The sequence below is a fragment of the Cynocephalus volans genome, chromosome 12 (genome assembly GCF_027409185.1).
Source record: "Cynocephalus volans isolate mCynVol1 chromosome 12, mCynVol1.pri, whole genome shotgun sequence".
NCBI lineage: Eukaryota > Metazoa > Chordata > Mammalia > Dermoptera > Cynocephalidae > Cynocephalus > Cynocephalus volans.
The window spans coordinates 10,490,522-10,511,518 of record NC_084471.1 but is presented as its reverse complement, the minus strand read 5'-3'; the positions used below and the strand labels follow the sequence as shown (position 1 = coordinate 10,511,518).

General features: G+C 41.8%; 1 protein-coding gene, 1 non-coding gene and 1 pseudogene across 4 annotated transcripts in view; 1 reads left to right on the top strand and 2 right to left on the bottom strand.

Moving 5' to 3' along the window:
* Positions 1-424: 424 nt before the first annotated feature.
* TNRC6B (trinucleotide repeat containing adaptor 6B) overlaps positions 425-20,997 on the top strand; it is a 259,377-nt gene continuing 238,804 nt past the window's right edge. Inside the window, exons 1-2 of one of the 3 annotated variants that reach the window (XM_063074663.1) lie at positions 425-693; positions 903-982. The gene's annotated coding sequence lies outside the window, so the exon portion shown is untranslated. Of the gene's footprint in view, positions 694-778; positions 1,036-20,997 lie in introns of those variants that run through there. The other 2 variants (XM_063074661.1, XM_063074662.1) reach the window with 2 other exon arrangements.
* LOC134391527 (small nuclear ribonucleoprotein G-like) lies at positions 15,851-16,073 on the bottom strand (annotated as a pseudogene).
* On the bottom strand, positions 16,672-16,807 carry LOC134361390 (small nucleolar RNA SNORA70). Its single transcript, XR_010021417.1, has one exon. It is a non-coding gene; the product is annotated as a small nucleolar RNA SNORA70 (small nucleolar RNA).

The window sequence follows — 20,997 nt, the reverse complement described above, 5'->3', positions numbered from 1 at the left end:
TAAAGAACTCAGCGCAGTACTCGGCACAAAGTAAGCGCGCAATAACTGGGAGCCATCATTATCGTTAACTACTTGACAAAAGAACCAAAGTCGACCCCAACTCCCCAATGAACAATTAACCGTGTAGCAGAGCGAACCCGGATCTGACTGACATACTCATTTGCCCAGTAAGGTACCGGGAGAGAGCTCAGTGGAGTCACACCAATGGCATCAGCCCTTGTTGCTGGAACGGCTTTCTTGCTGTTCCACCAATAGTTGGAAGATGTGACTCGGGAGTGACATCCTCACAGTCCAATGACGCACACCCAGCCCACACTCAGCACTTCGGAGGGGATAAATCAAGGAGCAGGCACGCATAGATTCCGTTATTAGGCAGTACTGGATGGAAAGAGAGGCTTAGGAGAAACAGCGCCGGGGCGAGGCCCTAATGAGCTAAAAAAAGAAAAAAAGACGATGGTTGCGCCAAGCCAGCTTGGCCGCCATCATGCTCTAGTTTCCCCTTGGCCTCTCTGGGTCCGCGACCGAGGAAGCGGCCTCTGGGATGCTCAAGGGGTGTGTCCCCGCATGATTGGCGCAGGCAGCTCAGCCAATCCTGGCTCGTCAAACGGGAAGCACTTAACCAATGAGGGGCGACGACAGCGGCGAGGAATCGGAGGGGCGGAACAGCAGCTTGACGGGCGTAGAATTCAGCCAGTGAGAGCCGGAAGCATCCACCCTGCAGCCAATGGAGTGGGGCTCTGGGCGGGTCCCTGAGTGTTTGTGTTGTGGTTTGGGGGAGGGAGGCGGAGGGGAAAGTTTGTTTATTTTGTTTTTAGTTTCTGGGGTCCCCGTGCTTCTGGGAGGCGAAGCGGGAGGGAGTGACCCCCGCGCCCCTCTATCCCCGTACGACGTCGCCTCCATAGCCTGCGGAGAAGCGGGGACCGCGCTCATCGCCTCGCCTCACAGCGGAACGCCGCGCACTCGGAGCCGGCACTGCTCGGCGGTGAGTGAAGACCGACGGCCGAGCCGCCCTTCGCCGCCTTCGCGCACGGCCAGGTCGGAGCGGGGAGGCCGGGGGTGGGCGAGGACGCCCGCGGGGGCGCGCGGCGCGGCCAGCCGTGGCGCGGCGTGTGCGTGTCCTCGCGAGGGAGCACGCGCGCGGCGGGGAGCGGGCCGGGGAGGGGGCGGCGGCGCTGAGCGCGCGCTCCGTGGGGGTAGCAGCGGCGAGATTGGAGTGGAGGGGCGGGAGGGACGCGGGGCGACGGCCGGCGCGCGGGCCGGGGCGTCCCGAATGGCCGGCCGGGCGGGGGGGGGGGGCGCGCGCGCGGCTCCGGGCGTCACGCGCCGGCAGGTGTGCGCTGAGGGAGGGCTTCCGGGTGGGCTGGCCGAGTCGAGTTCGTTTTCCGTCACTGGGGGGGCCTCGGGGCAGGAGGCCCTCGCGTCCCGGCGTCGCGGCCGGGAGCCCAGGCCCACGGAGGCGCGTGCGTCTGCCTGGCGGTGGGAGCCGTCAGGCCTCGCAGCCTCCTGTCCCTGTGCCGCGTCCCTGCCTTGTGTGCAGGTCCTGCGGGATGGAGAGAGTGTCCTCCCCAGCCTAACCCGGGCGGGGGTTCCCGCACCCCTCCCCAGAGCCCTGCGTGTGTGGACGCTTGGGGAGGTGATTCTGACTTTCGACAGGGAAATGAGGGCAGGGGGAGGAACAGCGGTCGAAAGAGTCCCGGGGAGTGTTTTCCCCCTTCCCCGGGTCCGGTGCCCTTTAGTTTCAAACTGGCGGGTTTATTAGCCCATAGTGGCTAAATATCCGAGTCAGCGAAATGCGATAATAGTGGCTAAAGACACCCAGTAACGGTAGCCTCTTGTCAAGCGCCTTAAGGACTAGCCCATCCTTAATTTGGGGGGCATGGGTTACCAGTATGGGACTTGTTGTCCCTTGCTTTCTCATGTATCTTTTGGCTTTTGTTCTTTTTAGCATCTGTGCTAGAGATTGGGTGAATAAGGTGAATTTTAAGTTGGTCATTTGTATTTCAGTATAAGCAAAATTATACAACAAAATTGGCCAGAGATATTTCTCCGTAGTTAGTAAATAAAACAAACCAAGAGTCAGTGAATAAAACATCATTAGTGCCCCCCAACAGTTAAGCATATAGAAATAAGGTGTACCATTTTAGCATTTCGTGCAAGTTAAGTAGTAAAGGTTATTTCTCTTCGTGGTGAGAAATTTCAATAGTATAAGTTTCCTATTGATTTGGAGAAGCATCAGTGATCTTGGCTCTGAAACTCTATGTATTTTTGATGGTGTTGTGTGAATGTCTGTCTCTTAAAGAGTAGAAGTTTTAGCACATTGTCTTGCAATTCTACAATGGTATCGCTGTAGGTAGGTAACAGGAAGGATATGAATATAGTACGTATCTGCTCTAAAGCACATGATCAGGTATCCAGAACACCAATCAGACTGGCTTGTCCCACTTGGGATGCGGTGGTGATAATAACGGTACCTTTGTATTTTCTTAGTTCTTGGTCTTTTTTTTTTTTTTTTTTTTTTTTTAAAAGATGACCGGTAAGGGGATCTTAACCCTTGACTTGGTGTTGTCAGCACCACGCTCAGCCAGTGAGCTAACCGGCCATCCGTATATGGGATCCGAACCCGGGGCCTTGGTGTTATCAGCACCGCACTCTCCCGAGTGAGCCACGGGCCAGCCCAGTTCTTGGTCTTTTTAAAGTGCTTGTCCCAAACATTATTTGAGCAGAATAGTTTCTGATAGGACTTAAAGAGAAGAAATTCCCAAGCTGCGTTTCTATAGTAGTATATAAATGTCGTGCCCTTGAAAAAAATTTTTTTTTCCTCGTTTGAATGGAAGCACTTTAAAATGTTTTAAAATTAGTTCGAACAATATCATTTGTTCAGATGGCAGTAATATTATTAGCTAACATTTATTGCATGCTTACCATATGCCAGCCTCTGCATTTTTTACCCTAATCTTTATCTCAGAGCTATGGGGAAGGTGTCATTACTGCTCTATGGATGAGAAAAAGGGCCTTCAAGAGCCACACATCTAGAATGTTCTAGGGCACAGGTTTAATCTCAAGTCTTTCTGGTTTCAAAGCCTGTGCTTGTTTCATTTTCCCTCCTAAATTATCCAGAGGAAGAAAGGCGGAAAGAACACTGGACAGTAGAAAGGAATGGAAAAGGAGAAAGCCACTGATGATTAGGTTGGCCCTATCTAACTTAAGAATTTAATGTTCAATTAAGCTCTTTCTTGGTTTTTAGAAATTAAGAACATTTTTACAAAAGTACGTCTAAACTTTATTTTATTTCCTCCGTTTGATTTTTATGAAGATAAAAAAGTGCATTTTAGTTCAAAGGTCAAGGCTTTCAGACTCCATGCAGATCTCTGATCCTTGCTATTGTGATAAATCCTGTGTGCTCTTCCAGGGACCAGGCATTATCATTTTTGTATCCAGCATGATGCTTGGCACATAGTAGGGGCACAGTAAATGTTAGTTGACTAAGGAAAAGAGTTTAAAATGTAAAGTCTGGGTTTATTTTAGTAGTTGAATTGTGCAGTTTTAGTTTAATGAGACAATAAGAAAGTGAATAATCCTGTGCTAAATGTAGGTTTTAGGAGAATACTTAAGGGGAGCAACTCATGGGGTCTCGGAAAATTCTGCCAATTTGTTATCTCTCTCAGTTGTACTTTCCTGTTTGAGCCTACAGTGCCATTCTGATTTTTCTTCCTTTCACCTACGGAGTTCTGAAAGAGGAGACTATACTAACTGCTTCCTTTCCTTCACTCCTCATTCTTTAAACCTGTGCAGCCTGGCTCCTAACCTCACTACTCAATGACGATTTTTCCGAGGTTGCCAATTACCTAATTGTTGAATTTCCCACAGTATCTTTTCAGGCTTCATCCTATTCTCTCTCCTCGCAGCAGTTAACCCTTTTGACTCCCCCTCCCCCTTTGAAATTTTTTATTTTTAAAATAACAAACAGTAACTTTGACTTTTGTGTGTGTATGTACAGTTCTGTGAACATTAACATGTGTAAATTCATGTAACCACCACCAGAGTCAGGATACAGAACAGTTCCATCACCCCCCAAAAATTCCCTTGTGCTATCCCTTTGGACTATCCCTTTCTTAACTCTAACTTCTTAATTTTATTTTTTTTCTAACTTCATACCGGCCTTCTTTTTACCTTTTTGGGCATCATTGCTTTCCTGACCTCTGTCCCAGAGATAAGCAGACACTAAGGATCAGTCTCGGGCTCCTTTTGTTGTTGTTGTTTCTCTTCCTCTACTTGTCATAAATGTTATTTACTTTTGGGTCTTAAACATATCACCTTTATATGTACTAACCTACGAATCCATGCCTGACTTCTCTTCTACACTCCAAAACAATGTCCATATTTACCTGCTGAAATCTGGACTACTCTTTCATACTCAGTATGTTTAAAGTTAACTAATGCTTCGCAGATCAGCTCTTCCATCAGACTTTTCTGCAATTTTCAGTGGTGCCATCATTCTCCCAAGTTTGCAACCCTGGAGCATTTGGAGGGCTGTATAATAAACTCTCTTATCCCAGACCTGAAATCCTGGTACTCAGCTACAAATACTGGCTCCTGCCCATTTGCTGCCACGCCCGCCCAGATTCAGTGGTCTGAGCGGAGCCTAGGTAGTTGGAGCACTTAGAACCCCTTTAGGATCGCACCACTTCTGGGGTCAAAACCCTTCCATGACTTCCCATTGCACTCAGGCCACTTTGGGATTTTATTTTTTATCTTATGAGGCTCTGCGTGTTTCTCTCACCTTCTTTCACCTCTTTTACATCTTTTACATCCCTCCTTCCTTTCTGACCTTCTAACTAACTGCACAATCCTCCCTTCAGTTCCAGAATTATCCAAGCCTTTTCCACCCTTAAGGTTTTTGTATATTCTGCTCTACTGGCTTGGGCTGTTCTGCTGCTGCTCCCCCCTACTCTTCACCCACCTAACTTCAGGTTCAGATTAAATTGTCATTCCCTCAGAGAGGCTTTCCAATATGACCTCGTCCATATTGGAAATATGATCTACCCCCATCCACCCTCAGTTAGGTCTCTCAGAACTCCTGTTCTTTTTGCATAGCTCTTGTCACACTTTGTGATTCAGGGCCATGTCTTTTGTTCACCGTATCTCCAAAGCTTGGCCAAGTGTCAGGCATTCAGCAGACTCCCAGTAAATATTTGTTGGCTGTGCATGAGTCTGGCCTTTTGCTTTTATCCTGTGTTTTCTGGTAGCCTTGCGTACCTCCTCCCGATGGAGATCTCGTCACGTAGACATAGTTCTGAAATTTCCGAAGAGGATATTGATCCCGTTCTGAATTGTACCTCTGCCTGGGAGCCTTTGTAACTAAGCCAGACTAGATCTAACTTCTAAACGGTGCTGAGCTTGCTAAATCGCACAAGCGTTGTACCTTGGTTATCCAAGCCAGGGTCAGCGCTTGCAGCTGTTAATCTTCCCTTGTCTCAACCTGCTCTTAATTTCTTCCTCCTCTCTCCACCCGTCATGGGGCTTCTAAAGACCTTGTGTACTTTCCAGCTGAGCCTGCTTACCCTTTGACATTTGCCACCTTCTGACATCACTACTGCCTCTAGAGTCTCGCCCCTGCAGATTGCCCCCACACTAATCTTCCTGAAACAGTGGTTTGTTTATGTTTCCTGCTCCCTACTCCCTCCCAAATCTACCACAGGCAGTTAAGTTTGAAAACCTTCAATGGTATCTCATTGCCTACAGGGTTTAAACTCTTTAGCCTGTTATTTAAAGCTCTCTGGGCTAGCTCTGTCCAATAGAAATAAAATGCAAGCCACAAATGTGAGCCACATACATAATTTTAAATTTTTTAGTAGCCACATTAAAAGGTAAAAAGGAAGGGATGAAATTAATTTTCATTACATTTCATTCACTTCAGTATATCCAAAATATTATTATTTAAATATGTAATCAGTAACAAAATTATTAATGGGAAACCTTACGTTCTTGTTTTTCATGTTAAGTCTTTGAAATCTGAAGTGTATTTTTCACTTATATGCATCTCAATTCAGAGTAACCGCATTTCAAGTGCTCTGTAGCCACATGTGGCTAGTGGCTACCATGTTGAACAGCACAGTTCTAAACCACATCCTCAGCGTAGTCGTAGGGCCATACCTGTGTAATTCCAGCCACTGGCCTTTTGGTAACTCTGTTTCCTTCACCTAGAACCAGCTTCCTTATCCAAATATGCTAACCTTCCCTGCTAAGAAACCTAGGGGTATCTCAAGACCATCCTTAAACTTCAGTTCTCACCATCTTCTCTGAGCTCTTTTAACATTTTTTTGTATCATTGTTTTTTTCACATAGTAATTACTTAGAATATTTATCAATTTATAGCATAATCAGAGGTAATATTAAAATATTTTACAACTGATAGAGCATGGACACTGACCAATAAGAATGGGCATCTGATGAGTTAGAACTGATGCTAGCTCTGTATAACCTCGGTGTTCCCATCAGTGTGTACCTGCTGAATAGCAGCTCTGATTGTCCTGGATTATGTATTGCTAGCTTCCCCTGTAGACTGAGTTTCTTGAAGGCTGGCCTTTGTCTTACTCATCTTTGCATCCCTAAGACAGCTCCTGACCTAGTCTGTAGTAGGCAGTCTATAAATATTTTAAATAAATGAACAAATGCTACCTTGTATTTTGTTATATTCTTTTTTATGTGGTATGTTTTTTCTTTCCAGTTAGAAGCTAAAATATAAATCCTTTGAGGACAGAGATCATGAATTATGAAGGAGTATGTGGAATATTTTCTTGATTGTCTTCGTAGGCGAATTTTCTCATCCTCTAAATGTAGATTTGCACTTTTTTCCCCAAACTACCTTTTTGAGGTATGATTGACATAGAAAAAGCCATAGATATTTAATATATACAACTTGATGTATTTGGAATAGCTGTGCTTTTAAAAAATAACTGTATAGATACTGTTATGGGTTTTCAGATTAGGTCAAAAATGAAGTTGGACTTATTTAATGAGACTTATTTTCTTTTGTGGTTTGTAAACTGGCTCTGAAAACAGCTTCAAAAGTAGAGCACTAAAATAGTTCCATAATTATTGAAATTAATGCATACTTTTCCAGAATTGAGGCAGAGTTGGAAAGTCTTTGAACTAGGAGTCAAAAGTCCTGGGTTTGTTAGTATTGCAGACATTTGCTTGAGTACCTACTATGTTCCAAGCACAGGAATGATTGAGAATTCAAAAACTGTAGTATGGGAAAAAAATGCCCCTTTAACATAGAGAAGAAATGATTCATTCTTCCTAGGAAGATTTAATTTCTCTCTGCTATCTTATAGTTTACTCATTTTTGGCTTGACACTATATCATGTTTCTAGATCTCTCTTTCCCTGTAGATTGTGAGTTTCTTAAGAACAAGACTATTGTGTTCATCTCTGCATCCTCAAGCAAACATTGTACTGTGCCTGCCATATTGTAGGCACTCAGATATTTGTTGAATGAATAACCCGAAATAAATTACTTAGCTTTGCAGACCCTTGGTTTTTTCTTTTGCAAGTAGGGAATTCTTTGCCTCAGAGAATTGTTGAAACTGTAGTGAGAATAATGTTTTTAAAATTACACATCTGTTCTGTATTTGTTATACCTCAAAAAACTTTTGCTTAAAAAACAAGTGTTAATCTGATTGTATTTCTCCCCTGCTTAAAACTGTTAACAAGACACAAACACACTGCCATCCCTCCTCTGAAATATAAACTCCATGAGAATAAGAACATGAATTCTTGTTCTTGTCTTATTTACTGAATGCCCAGCAAAGACCCTGCCCTTGTCCACTGCCTCATTTCCTGCCACTCTCCCCTTTGCTTCCTGTACTCAAGTTCCTGAAATGCATGTTCTTCCCTTCCCATGGTCCCTTCCTTACACATGCTGTTCCGTGGCCTGTAAGTTCCCTGCCCTGACCTTAGTCAATGTCTCTTCACTCCTCAGAGCTTAGTTTATATGTCACTTCTTTAATGACTTCCTAATCACCCACACCCCAGATTAGGAACTATGCTCTTTTTAATCACTCAGAGCACTTAATACAAATGTAATAAAATAATCATTTAATTTGTATGTTATTTTTCCCCTGCTAGAAAATAGCTACATGAATAGTAGCACTGTGAGTTGCATATAGTAGGTCCTCAATAAATATTTTTCAAATGAAGTTAGGAAAGATAGAATTAAAAACAAACAAAAAAAACTCACTCATTCTCGTGGTTTAAATAAATTAAATATATGGGGACAGGGAAGGACTTTCCTTTTTAAATTTTCTCCAGGTTCTATTTTTTCTTAATTTCTACTTGTAATAGGTAAGCATTTTAAGACTACCGAAAGAATATTGTAATTAAAATTTTTAATTTGTCTGAAAATTCTATTTAGTCATTGTAAAGTTAAATGAGTGTCCTCTTAATCCTTATTAGTAGAAATAATCAGAATTTTTTTTTTAATCTTGTTACATACTGGGGATTCACATGACTACACTTTCACTGAATGTTTGAGTGCATACCATGTGCTGAATGCTGTGCCAGAAGCTAGGACCACAAGGATGGCATGAAAAGAGGAGATCTTCACTCCCAGGGAGTGCATGGCCAAGTGGGCGAGACAGCCATGGACACAGATGAGTGCCATTTAATGTAGTAAGTGCTGTAATAGTGCAGGTGCGGTGGGGCAGGGAATGAAAAGGAAAGTCATCAACATGACTGGGAGAGGTAGAGAAAGACTTCCCAGGGAAGGTGACACTCATACTAAGTTGTGGAGGAAACCGGCATTTCAGGCAGAGGGAACAGTCTATGCAGAGGCAGCAAGGAGCATATTTAGTCTATGGAGAAGATGACTAGCTCAGTGATATGCTTTATAAAGCTGGTGTTAGTGTACAGGGCCAGCAGCTGACTTACAGGTTCACTGTGACATGTCAGACTCAGACTCTTGTACTACACTGCGGTTTGGAAATGGAAATGACCTTAGAAATATGTAGTGGATTGAATTATGTCCCCCCAAAACTCCCTGAAGCTTGAATTGTGTCCTGCAAGTTTTATGTATTAGAAACTTAGCCCCCACTGTGACTGTTAAGAGGGTGGGAAATGTATTATGGTAATTGAAAGGTGGAGCCTTACAGAGATGATAGGATTGTAGGACCGTGCAGTAGTGAATGGATTAAAAATGGTGGTCATGGGCATGGTTCTGAGGACTTTAAAAGAAGAGGAGAGTCTGTCTCTCTCTCTGCTTTCTCTGCTTCCACTGTCTTGCAATGTGAGACCCCTCGGTCACTGTCACCACAACCGGATGAACTTTGGACTTCTCAGCCTCAGAAACTGTAAGCAATAAATGTCATTTTTCTTTATAAAATACCCAGAATCGTGTATTTTGTTATAAGCAACAGAAATGGACTAATAAAATTATCTGATTCAGTATATTTGAATTCAGAAAGGCTTTATAAAGTATCATTTAAAGAAGATAATCATGAACCAGAATGGTGCTTGTCACTTCTAGTTAATATACTTGCTTGAGTAGAGTATCTCTAACCATATGAATGATGTCAGGTGGAATTAGAGAGTGATGACTCATTTAAGCTTATCTGTAGGAGCAGAGAGTGAAGGAAGTGACCTCTAGATCACTTGGGGTGAGTGCTGATGCCATCTCACATGGCCAGACACTGAACCAGTTAAAGGGGTGAAATCAGAAAGAGGGACTGCCCAGAAGGGCCTCTGGGTACATGTTCTGGGAAAGATGATTTCTACAACTTGGAGGTCTTTACGTATCTTTAAGTCTCCAAGTGGTTCTAGCTTTAGTCTAATTCGATTCTCAACAAAAAACGAAGAAAGGAAAATTAATTGAATGGAAATCTAGCCCATTTTCCTTTGTTTTACTCTGCTTTAGTTTCAACAGCTCTTTTCTCTCCTGTCCCCTTCCATCTATCTTTCTCTGCCCATCACTCTTAGTGTCCCCTTTAACTGATCCATCCCATCTCTTGCCATCTTTCCTTCTGTTATCACTTAGTCGTTTTCAAGCACACTTGTGGGGTGTTTGTAACTTGGTGGCTAACTGGAATTTCTCAGCTTTGCATATTCAGAGCTTGATATTTTTCAGAATGGGAGGAGGTGATTAAGCTCTGGTAGTGCTGATCACACTAATAGGATGCCAATTGATCTATTGTAAGTTCTGTGTATTCCTTTATTGACCCAGATTACAAAGGACTAAGGAGATAATGAATGGTAGGGAGAATGGTAGCAATGAGCATAGTTTATTTCAAGATTCTGGAAAAGAAAGGGAGAAAAATGGAAGCAGGATAGGGTTGAGAAGACAACAGCATCTAAAGTAAGATAGAAAATATATTTAATGGTATACAAGAAGGACCCTGGGGAGAAAAAAAAAAAAAAAATTGAAGCTGCTTGAATGGAGATGGTGTCAGATTTGGTTGGGCAATGCCACCAGATTCCTCCTATGGGCATACGTAGAATGATAATCCTTAGAAGTTCTTTATAGCTCCTTAACAGAAGAGGGAGAAATCTTGAGTACCTTGAGCTCAAAACAAGTTTATACCATTTTTTCTAAGGCACCCAGCAGAATGGTTTGCACATAGTCAGTGTGAACAATCATAGAGATAAATTCACAGAATTTAAAGATATTGATTATAACTTTATACCTGTTTTAGTTACCACATCACACTATCTGTGGTTTATGACAAGTGAACATGTTTATTAATCCTGTTGTCTTGTGAATCCTATTCTTCTCCTAAAGGTGTTGATTTATTAAATGTATGCATTTAAAGTATACCACGATTTTTATAAAGCTGTTTTGGCATGTCTTTATTTTAAAAAACACATCCTAGGAACCTCAAAAAATAGAAATGACCCAGGCTTCCTAACCTAGAAACCCCCTGGTCAGTATATCAAGAGAGATGTCTTGAGCACCTGCTGGGTATAAGGTTCTGTATGGAGGAAGGAGATTCAAAGAAAAAGATGAAACTGTAGCTCTCCTAGGAGCTAGATGTTTTCCTCCTGAGAAAATCTTGCTGATGGTGTATCATGTTCAGTAAATACCCTTTTTGGGAGGAGATATTTTACCCAGATGTATATCTCCGTAGGACTTCTATATATAGGACCTCTTCTGTTAGATGTACTGTGGATAACAGATTTTAAAATAACCTTTCATCATTTCATCTACTCTTTTAACCTCCTTTTTGCTATAAAAGGTTTACATTTTTATACCAATATGTTTACAATGTATGGTGTTTTTATTTTGCAGTTAGGCTCAACCCCCTTAAACAAAAGGGCACAATAATTACTGATTCCCACTTAACCATGCAGGTGGGTCTGCGGAGTGGTATAGACAGAGGAGTTGTATTTATGTCCCACGCTCCCAATATATAGCTGAAATATATATTGGGAGGGGAGTGGGGAGAAACATTACTTTCAAAACACTAATAAACAAAAAGTGAAAAGGCTCTTTGTAGAAATAACAAAAACAAGAGAATGAAAATGCAAAATACATCACATTTATAGCCTGCAAGGGCTGTTTTGAAAACTTTAAAAAGGGGACCCTCTGCCCCCCACAACTTGTGAGCCTGTCTCAGCACATTGTGACACTACCCTGCATTTCCTGAACTCGCCAGAGCCAGGGCTCAGCACTGATGAGCGTGTTTGCTTTGGAAGCATATGCTCTCTAAACTTATTTACTGTACTTAAAAATGTGTGCTTAATGTCATTTTCTCTTGTTTTCCTTTAACCTCCTATTTTTCAGACCTTGAGTTTATCATTCAGGGTGCGTTTCAGAAAGGTAACTGGAGGTTGAGAGGGACCTCTGCTTCACTTCCCTCTGAAAAGTTGTTGGCTCTTTGGGGTCCTATCATTGGTAACCCATCCTCCCAATTCCTGAATCTTGAAATCCTGAAACATTGGATCTTTAAGCATTGCCATGTCCTTTAGCTCACCTTTTCTCTGTGGCTTTGGACTTTGAGCCTCTCATTTTTGTTTCCATGCCACCATCCTGATTTAAGTCATCCTTGGGCTACATCTGGATTATTCAAACAGCTTTCTGTCAGTTGTCCTGCTCCTAAGCTTCTCCCCAGAAAATACTTCCTGCATACTATTTTCTTTTCCCTTCTTTATCAAACTGTACTTTCTTATTCTGTGAAATGCAAACACCTGTCTGAGCCAAGTCCCTTTACTGCTTCCATGTATCAGCTGTCATTCCTTAGTTTTGAATTTTTCCTTCTCCCATGCAGTCTTTTCTTCATTTTGCATATGATTTTCTCTCTTTTTGTCCCTACGCTTTATAAAGGCTTGATTTTTTTGGGGGGGGGGGGGGTTTGTTTGTTTGTTTGTTTTGGTTTTTTGTTTTTTGTCTTTTTCGTGACCGGTACTCAGCCAGTGAGTGCACCGGCCATTCCTATATAGGATCCGAACCCGCGGCGGGAGCGTCGCCGCGCTCCCAGCGCCGCACTCTCCCGAGTGCGCCACGGGCTCGGCCCTAAAGGCTTGATTTATGTAAACTATTCTCCCTGCTTCTGGCTACCAATCTATTTTCCTTCTTACTCTCAAAAAGGCTTCTCTAAACTTCATCTTCCTGGAAGCCTTTCTTAATACCCTCTTCATTTAGATACATAATTTTTTTAGTATAGTCCTGACTATAATGAACTAAAAAACCCTTGCTAATTCCATTCATTAGTTCTAGTGGCATTTTTACAGATTTTTAAAAAATATATATAATTAATTACAAAGAAAGACAGTTTTATTTTCCAGTCTTCGAGTTCTAATTCTTAACTTATTGTACTAGCAGGACCTCCAGTACCATGTTGAACAGAAATGATACGAATGGGTGTTCTTGCTGTTTTTTTGTTTTTTTTTTTTAACCAGTCTTAGCGGAAAAGCATTTAGTCCCATACCACTAAGTGTGATGTTAGCTGTGTTTTTCCTAGTTGCACTTTATCAGGTTGTAGAATTTCTCTTCTAATTCTTGTTTACTGAAGAGTTTTTTTTAAAAAATCAGAAATGGATTAAGATTATCAAATGCTTTTTCAGATCTGTTGAAAGTTTGTTTTTCTTTCAGTCTGTTAATACAGTGAATTCTTTTGACTGATTTTTGAACAATAAAGAGCCCTGTATTCCTGGGATAAGTCCCATTGGTCATTACATATTATATTTTTAGAAAATATTCTTAGATTAGACTTATAAAAATTCTTTAAATTTGCATTTATGTTTATGAAGAACATTGGTCTGTAGTTTCTTTTTTGTGTGTGTCTTTTTCGTGACCAGCACTCAGCCAGTGAGTGCACCGGCCATTCCTATATAGGATCCGAACCCGCGGTGGGAGCGTCGCCGCGCTCCCAAGCGCCGCACTCTCCCGAGTGCGCCACAGGCTCGGCCCTGTAGTTTCTTTTCTTGTAATGTCTGTCTGGTTTTAATATCAGGGTAATACTGGCCTGATACTAGAATAAGTTGGGAATTATTCCTTTCTCTTCAATTTCCTGGAAGATTTTATGAAGAATTGATATAATTTCTTCCTTCAGTGTTTGGTAGAATTCCATAGTGAAGCTATCCTGTTGTGCTGCTTTCTTTGTGGGAAAGTATTTAACTACAAATTCAAATTATTTAGTAGCTATGATGCTGTTCAGATTATACAAGAGTACTTCAAAAAGTTCATGGAAAGACTGGTATTATATATATTTTTTAAGACAATGTAATTTTATTAATATTATGTTTTACATTCTAGGATGTTGTTGCAGAGCAGTTGGGAGGGTGGGGGAGGGGGAAAGGGGAAGCAAATGGGATGGAAGGAGGAAGGAGGAGGGGTGGGATTGAGGCCTGTGGCACCCCTCTCATTCCCACAGGGGAGACCAGAGGACTTCCAGTGTTTGCTTGGTCATTGCCAGGCTGGGTGCAGATGTCAGGGGTGTGTGGCAAAAGCTGTTGCCCCCTACTACCCCAGCTTGGGAACCCGGGGCCCTTCTTGGTACAGCTTGGTGGTAGTCACTGGGCTGGTTGCATGTGTCAGGGGGGTCTGGCCGAGGCCTGAGGCCCCGCCCACCACCAACACCCCAGGTTGGTAGAGCCCAGGGTGCTTACTGCTCTTGGCTTGGTGGTTGCTGCTGGGCTGGCTGCAGGTGTAGGGGGGGCGTGGCCAAAGCCCATGGCCCCCCCCACTGCCCTGGCTTGGGAGAGCCTGAGGCACTTCCTGCTGTGGCTCAGTGGTCGCTGCTGGGCTGGCTGCGGGTGTCTGGGTGGCATGGCCGAGGCATGAGGACCCCCACTGCCCCCAGGTTTGGAGAGCCTGGGGCACTTCCTGCTGCGGCTTGGTGGTTGTCACTGGACCGACTGCAGGTGTTGAGGGGCCATTGCCGAGTTCCCTAGCCCTTCCCCCTTTCTGGCTTGGTAGCCCAGGGGACTTTCGGTCATTCTAGGTGTTATAGGTGTTCTTTGGTGAAATGAGACCTTTACTAGTTAATATCAAACTTTGTCTCTGGTTGTGGATACTTTGTTTTTTCTTTCATTTCTGTGTTGGTTATTTGCTGTTCCCACCATTTAAACTCTGCACTGGAACTAATTTGTTGTCCTTCGCTTACTTCTAAAATGGGGGAACTTCCTGTGGAGACCAGCACTTGAGCTCTGAGGTTGAGCTAAATTGCAGCTTTGCTGCTGATTCCCTGGGGAAGACTTTTTGTGCAGCTCAGGTTTTAATGGTTGACATTATAGGTACTTCTGGCTCTTAAGAGATCCAGTGCACCTGGGTTGTGTAGAAACTCTGATCTGGGCCGGGGTCTTTTCATCAAAGTGCACCCCACACAATTCTGTATTCCTGACCAGTTTCCTCTGAGTGATCCTGTACTGATTGGGGGGCAGGTCGGCTGTCCTTGCTGTGCCTCAATGTTCTCCTGGTGGGCTCGTCTCCCCGACCACCCGTGCTGCAAACACTTCCCATGGGACGGGCTGTGTGTTGGTCCCTTGCGATGACTCACTAGCCTCTGTGTGGCTCCTTTTTTTCAGTTGTGGCTCCTCACTCCTATGTGGGTCCATGGGAGCCCTATCAGTGGTCTTGCTGGCTTGGGGGCCACCATGGCTCTCTTCTCCCCTGCTACCTCTGAGCAACTTCATTTGAAGGGCACAGCTGCAGCTTTTGCCAGCTCCTGCTCTGTGTGCTCAGCAGCTCCAGCCTGGATGTGGCCAGGGCTCAAAATGGTCAGAGAGGTTTTTTTCTTCCTCTCATTGTGGCTTCTCCTGCATTCATGCACTCTGTAGCTCTCTCCTCCTCTTCCCCTGAGCTCTAGAAGCCCCAGCTTGGCTGTTGTTGCTTTTTTTATAGTTGTAAATTGGTTGATTTGTGGGAGAGAGTGACACTGGGGACCATGTAGTCCACCATCTTGACTGGAAGCCCTGGTATTATCTTTTAATTCTATTTTCCCATTAACTTTTTGAAGTTCCCTTGTATATCTTCAGTGAGCTTTGGTAGTTTGTGTCTTTCAGAATTCATCCATTTCACCGAAGTTGTCAAGCTCACTGGCATAAAATTGTTTATGATGTTCCTTTACTATCCTTTTAACACTGTGCAATCTGTAGTGATGTTGCCTCTCTCATTCCTGATGTTGGTAATTTGTGTTTTTCTATTTTTATCTTTATCCATCTGGCTAGAGATATATTCATTTTATTGTTCTTCTCAAAGTACCAGCTTTTGCTTTCATTGATTTTTTTTTTTAATTTAACAAAAGAGTTTAATATGAAAATGTACACAAACTGATTTTTACATCATAGTAAAACAGGCACTTTGGAGAGGGGACATACAGAAGGAATTGCTTTTTCTGCTGAATATAGATAGCTATTATTTATACTTGTTCTAAAGCTTCTAACATGATACTGTTTTCTCATAATACCACCATTCCAGTATTGTTACCCACTAGTTGCCATCTCCCACATATTCATCTATCACAAGATTTATAAAGGGATCAAGTCCCTGAAGTATTCCTTAGACATGTTTGCCATCGTTTAATTTCAATGACAACTTTTTGTACATAATTTTTTTTTTTTAGGAGGATGAGCTTTGCTCATGGTGCCTACTTGGTAGGCTCAGAACTTTATTGACTTTTTTTTCTATTGTTTTTCTATTTTCTGTTTTATTGATTTCCACTTCGATCTTTATTATTTCCTTTTAAAATTTTTTTCTGTTCTGATTAGGTTTCATTTACTCCTCTTTTTTTTTTTTTTGTATTTTTTTGGTGGGGGAAGGGGACAAGAATAGGATTTATTAGTGTGAATAAGTAAGTAGGGGGTAGCACAATGGAAGCCCTCATGAGTGCAGGGCCTGCCACTTAGTCAAGAGGCCATGGTTTGGGATGTGTTTAACTCCACAACCATGCAGATTAGCTGCTTCTCAGCCACCGTGTCTTCAAATTCATCCATGTTAAACCCATGTTAAACTTGGTAAAGCCTCACTTCTTAAGATGGGGCTCTTCTGGAGGCCAGAGAACTTGAACTTAGCCCTGTGCAGGGCCTCAATCACATGCTGCTTGTTCTGCAGCTTGGTGCAGATGGACTTGATGACTTGGCCAGTGTGAACCCTGGGGATTTCCAAAAGCACCCCACACACCTGACTGGAGCCTAGATTGGGGACAGCACTAGATCAGAGACATGAATGTGTATTGGAAAGGGCTGTCTCCAATGTTCCCTTAGGGCAACCCGTGCAAGCAGCAGGCTGCACACACTTCCAAGGAGGCTGCTATTTGCAGCCACTGCACACTGGGCCTCCATCAGGAAAGGAGCATGGTGGGCTTAGCTGGATACTGATGCTCTTCTTTTTCTAACTCTTCTAGGTAGAAGCTAAGATTACTTGAGAATTTTCTTCTCCTCTAATATAGGTATTCAGTGCTATAAATTGCACTTAGTAATTCTTCAGCTGCATCCCCCAAATTTTGATGTGTTTTCATTAAGTTCAAAAATACTAATTTTTATGTATTTATTTATTCATTCTTTGTCCTGTGGCTTATTTAGAAGTGTGTTATTCACTAATACCATAATAGCAGGGGACCTGAACACTCCACTGTCAATATTAGACAGATCATCTAGGCAAAGAATCAGTAGAGAAACACAAGATCTAAACAAGACTCTAGACCAATTGGAATTGGCAGATATCTACAGAACATTCCACCCAACAACCTCAGAATATTCATTCTTCTCATCAGCACATGGATCATTCTCCAGGATAGATCACATATTAGGTCACAAATCAAGTCTCAATAAATTCAAAAAAATTGCAATTATCCCATGTATCTTCTCAGACCACAATGGATTAAAACTAGAAATTAATAACAAACAAAACTCTGGAAAATATACAAACACATGGAAATTAAACAGCATTCTACTTAATGACATATGGGTCCAAGAAGAAATCAAGCAGGAAATCAAAAAGTTTATTGAAACTAATGAAAACAATGATACATCATACCAAAACCTGTGGGATACTGCAAAAGCAGTATTGAGGGGAAAATTTATTGCATTAAATGCTCACTTCAGAAGAATGGAAAGATGGCAAGTGAACAACCTAACACTTCACCTTAAAGAACTAGAAAAACAAGAACAATCCAATCCTAAAGTTAGCAGACGGAAAGAAATCATTAAGATCAGAGCAGAACTGAATGAAATTGAAAACCAAAAAACAATTCAAAAGATCAACGAATCAAAAAGTTGGTTTTTTGAAAAGATAAATAAAATTGACAAACCATTAGCATGGCTAACAAAAAAAAGAAGAGAGAAGACTCAAATAACCAAAATTAGAAATGAAAAAGGCGATATTACAACTGATTCATCTGAAATACAAGGAATCATTCGAGACTACTATAAACAACTATACGCCAACAAATTTGAAATTCTGGAGGAAATGGATAAATTTCTGGACACACACAAGCTCCCAAAACTGAACCATGAAGACGTAGAAAATTTGAACAGACCAATAACAATAAAGGAGATTGAAGCTGTTATCAGAAGGCTCCCAACAAAGAAAAGCCCAGGACCAGATGGATTCACAGCAGAATTTTACCAAACATTCAAAGAGGAATTGACACCGATTCTTTACAAACTATTCCAAAAGATTGAAACGGACGCAAATCTCCCAAACTCATTCTATGAAGCAAACATCATCCTGATACCAAAACCAGGTAAAGATATAACCAAAAAAGAAAACTACAGGCCGATATCCTTGATGAATATAGATGCAAAAATCCTCACTAAAATACTAGCAAACAGAATACAGCAACACATACGAAAAATTATTCATCACGATCAAGTGGGATTCATCCCAGGGATGCAAGGTTGGTTCAACATACGCAAATCAATAAATGTGATACACCATATTAATAAACTCAAACACAAGGACCATATGATCATCTCTATAGATGCTGAAAAAGCATTTGATAAAGTTCAGCACTCATTCATGACAAAGACCCTCTATAAGATAGGTATAGAGGGAAAGTATCTCAACATAATTAAAGCCATATATGACAAACCCACTGCCAATATCATCCTGAATGGGGAAAAGCTGAAAGCTTTTCCTTTAAGAACAGGAACTAGACAAGGATGCCCACTCTCACCACTCCTATTCAACATAGTGTTGGAAGTACTAGCCAGAGCAATCAGAGAAGAGAAGGAAATAAAGGGCATCCAGATTGGAAAAGATGAAGTCAAACTGTCCCTGTTTGCAGATGACATGATCCTATATATCGAACAGCCTAAAACCTCTACAAAAAAACTGTTGGAATTGATAAATGATTTCAGCACAGTAGCAGGATACAAAATCAACACACAAAACTCAGTAACATTTCTTTTCTCCAATAGTGAACATGCAGAAGGAGAAATCAAGAAAGCCTGCCCATTTACAATAGCCACCAAAAAAATAAAATACTTAGGAATTGAGTTAACCAAGGATGTGAAAAATCTCTATAATGAGAACTACAAACCACTGCTGAGAGAAATTAGAGAGGATACAAGAAGATGGAAAGATATTCCATGCTCTTGGATTGGAAGAATCAACATAGTGAAAATGTCCATACTACCCAAAGTGATATACAAATTCAATGCAATCCCCATCAAAATTCCAAAGACATTTTTCTCAGAAATGGAAAAAACTATTCAGACATTTATATGGAACAATAAAAGACCACGAATAGCCAAAGCAATGCTCAGCAAAAAAAATAAAGCTGGAGGCATAACACTACCTGACTTTAAGCTATACTACAAAGCTATAATAACCAAAACAGTATGGTACTGGCATAAAAACAGACACACTGACCAATGGAATAGAATAGAGAATCCAGAAATCAACCCACACACTTACTGCCATCTGATCTTTGACAAAGGCACCAAGCCTATTCAGTGGCGAAGGGACTGCCTCTTCAGCAAGTGGTGCTGGGATAACTGGATATCCATATGCAGGAGAATGAAACTAGATCCATACCTCTCACCGTATACTAAAATCAACTCAAAATGTATTAAGGATTTAAATATACACCCTGAGACAATAAAACTTCTTAAAGAAAACATAGGGGAAACACTTCAGGAAATAGGACTGGGCACAGACTTCATGAATACGACCCCAAAAGCACGGGCAACCAAAGGAAAAATAAACAAATGGGATTATATCAAACTAAAAAGCTTCTGCACAGCAAAAGAAACAATTAAAAGAGTTAAAAGACAACCAACAGAGTGGGAGAAAATATTTGCAAAATATACATCTGACAAAGGATTAATATCCAGAATATATAAGGAACTCAAACAACTTTACAAGAAGAAAACAAGCAACCCAATTAAAAAATGGGCAAAAGAGCTAAATAGGCATTTCTCTAAGGAAGATATACAAATGGCCAACAGACATATGAAAAAATGCTCAACATCACTCAGCATCCGGGAAATGCAAATCAAAACCACATTGAGATACCATCTAACCCCAGTTAGGATGGCTAAAATCCAAAAGACTATGAACGATAAATGCTGGCGAGGCTGCGGAGAAAAAGGAACTCTCATACATTGTTGGTGGGACTGCAAAATGGTGCAGCCTCTATGGAAAATGGTATGGAGGTTCCTTAAACAATTGCAAATAGATCTACCATACGACCCAGCCATCCCACTGTTGGGAATATACCCAGAGGAATGGAAATCATCAAGTCGAAGGTATACCTGTTTCCCAATGTTCATCGCAGCACTCTTTACAATAGCCAAGAGTTGGAACCAGCCCAAATGCCCATCATCGGATGAGTGGATACGGAAAATGTGGTACATCTACACAATGGAATACTACTCAGCTATAAAAACGAATGAAATACTGCCATTTGCAACAACATGGATGGACCTTGAGAGAATTATATTAAGTGAAACAAGTCAGGCACAGAAAGAGAAATACCACATGTTCTCACTTATTGGAGGGAGCTAAAAATTAATGTATAAATTCACACACACACATACACACACACACACACACACACAAACCGGGGGGGGGGGGAAGAAGATATAACAACCACAATTATTTGAAGTTGATACAACAAACAAACAGAAAGGACATTGTTGGGGGGGAGGGGGGGAGGGAGAAGGGAGGGAGGTTTTGGTGATGGGGAGCATTAATCAGCTACAATGTATATCGACAAAATAAAAAATAAAATTAAAAAAAAAAAATAGAAGTGTGTTATTTGATTTCCAAATATTTGGAGGTTTCTAAATATCTTTCTGTTATTGATTTCTAATTTAATGCTGTTGCAGTCAGAGAAAAGACTGTATGTTGGGGGTCTGTGAAGGTTAATTCTAGGTGTCAACTTGATTAGATTAAGGAATGCCAAGAAACCTGATAAAACTATCTTTTTAGGTGTGTCAATGAGGGTGTTTCCAGCAGAGATTAGTATGAGAGCCTCAGTGTACTGGATGGTAAACCCACCCTCAATGTGGGCAGGAACCATCCAATCCATGGGGGGTCTGGAGAAAATCAAAGACAGAG